This window comes from Protopterus annectens, chromosome 8.part1, assembly GCF_019279795.1.
Source record: "Protopterus annectens isolate FY-2018-M chromosome 8.part1, PAN1.0, whole genome shotgun sequence".
NCBI lineage: Eukaryota > Metazoa > Chordata > Ceratodontiformes > Protopteridae > Protopterus > Protopterus annectens.
In genome coordinates, this window is record NC_056742.1 from 491,217,105 (window position 1) to 491,219,604 (window position 2,500).

The 2,500-nt window shown below is 45.3% G+C and overlaps 1 protein-coding gene across 3 annotated transcripts in view; it reads right to left on the bottom strand.

The window, feature by feature from the left end:
* The window catches only part of UTP4 (UTP4 small subunit processome component), an 881,210-nt gene that overhangs the window by 625,602 nt on the left and 253,108 nt on the right, over positions 1-2,500 (bottom strand). The gene's annotated exons all lie outside the window — the stretch shown is intronic.

Sequence of the window (2,500 nt, forward strand, 5' to 3'; positions counted from 1 at the left end):
AGCCTTGGAAACCCGAAGGAGGCCTAACCACCCTAGGAAGGAAGGGAGTACAGTAATCTGAGAAGCCCCTTCAGCTGACCTGCCTCCTGAGGGCCCACATCCTGCGTAATAACAAAGTCTCCCCTGGGACTCAGAGAAACCTCGGTGGAACCCCGGCTCCACCGACACCTCTAAGAACCGGTCCAGTGCGGGCGGTTCTTCTTCACCTAGGCTTAGCTGCTTTGTCCTTCGCTTCTTGAAAGCCCGAGGAGGCGTCGAAGCATCCGGCGGCATATTATCAGTGCACCGCTTCCCAAAGACTAACCTGGCACAATCAACCTTCTCTTAATAGTCGCTTATTGAATCTAGCACCAAAAGCGACACCTACCCCACAACGTCGTGCTCAGGCCTAAACAAGGAATACACAAAAGTATGATAATCTCTATGCGGTATCTGTTTCCCACAAGAAATACAGTTATTCACTTTCTGACATCCGGTAAACCACTGAGGCAAGAAGCGAAAATATTCTAGCGAGTGCCCAACTTAACTGACTCGGTCTGAAACTCCAATTCGAAAAATTTCAGAGCGCCAACCGGCACCGCGCTGCTTCTGCACCGGACCATGCGGCAAAAGACTGAGGATATGGCGTCGGTCATGCGCATTTGTAGCCCCGGCGTCCTGATGTCGTCTGTCGCCTTGACCGGCGTCAACCTTATACTTTGTTATTGGGCGACCGAGGACAGTGGACTACCCAAGTGTAAGGACTGCAGCAATGTGGATGAAGAACATCTAAAATATTCTCCAAGGGTACTTAGCCAACTTTGACTCGGTCTGAAACTCGGTCGAAAAGAAAAATTTCAGAATGCGACGGCAGCCCACCGCTTCTTCTGCATCGGACCATACGGCAAGGCTGAGGATGAAAAAGCGTTGGTCATGCGCATTTGTACCCTGACGTCCTGATGTCAGTCTTAAGCTCCTTGACCGACGTCAGCCTAATACTTTGATATTCGGGCCGACCGAGGACAGCGGACTACCCATATGTAAGGACTGCAGCAATGTGAGATGAAGAACATCCAGAATGCTTCCCTCCAGCACAGAAAGGCTTGGGGGGCTCAAAAGCTTACAAATAATCCTGGATACAGCAAATCTGTATCTGGACTACACTAATTACAGGAAAGGTGGGAAACAAGCGCAAACGCAGGCTTTTAAACCAGAACATTGAAAGAGATGGAAAAACTGCCCGAATGGCCGATAAACTACAATTTCTGGGCCAGAAACCACTCTTGTGGTAGATAGGTTACCTAGTGCTTACCACTCCCACTGATAAGCTAGAAGGCTTCCCTCCATCACAGAAAGGCTTTGGGGGCTCAGAAGCTTACAAACAGTCCTGGTTAGAGTAAATCTGTATCTGGACTAAACTAGTTACAGGAAAGGCATGAAACAAGTTTAGACTTTTTTTTTTATTTGGAAAGTGGAAAGGGAGAAAGGAGAAACAGAAAATAATTCAAAATTAAGGACCTAAGTGGCTTGCCCTTCACAAATGTTCTCGCTGTATCAGGCAGAATGAGCTAGTGACACTAGACTGGAATAGAGCTGGGACAGAGCTGAACAGATGGGACTGGTAGGAGTGTCTTGAAGTCAAAATATGATCTCACTGTACTCGGTTGATATAGCTGGAAGAGTTAAAACTGAGGAACTGGAGGTTGTTTCACGGTTAAACCAATAAAGATACCTGATGTCCAGGGACACTTGCAATAATTAGAAGTAAAACATGTAACTTGAAAAAAAGTAAATTTTGTTCCCATTAAAACACAGTAAAGGTACTTTAAAACACTCACCCCAACCTGCAAGGGAGAACAACACATTTACTACAAAGTAGTTTTAACTATTAACTTTTTACCACAAAAGAAAAAAGTCCCATGACAGCCGTTAAACACTTTCTCCTAAGTAAATATACATTTTACAGAAAAACAACAACTTCTGTCATATAAATTAAAGTGGAAGTTCTTTCCCCCAAGGCAACACATCTGCCCACAGCAATGGAACAACATTAGCTGACCACTGATCCTCAAAACCACACAGAGGAGCACTGTCTTCAGAAGCAGGAAAGCTCTGAAGGGCTTGGTGTCCAAACCAAACTTTTATACAGGACAGCTTGAGCTGAACAGTTTGCACATATGGAAGGTGTCCTGACAGTTTTGTAAGCAGCCCGGCTGCTGTATCCTGTACAGGATACAACTCGTATAGCTAAGGCAACTGTACCAGTGATCAAATGAAGATCTGTGTGAGACAGCAGCACTTTGTTCAACATAAGTGTGTCCAGACAGCTACCCAATAAAGTCACTCAAGAGACACTGCTTGCGGTGGCTACAACGCAAGAACATGAACTGCAGAAAAAATTAATTGAAAACTAGATCGCAAGCACTTCATCTAACACAACCACAAAAAACTAGTCGTTTTGCCCCCCCAACAAATTCTCCACATCTGGAATATTACTTAAGAACACTGCCTCGATACACCA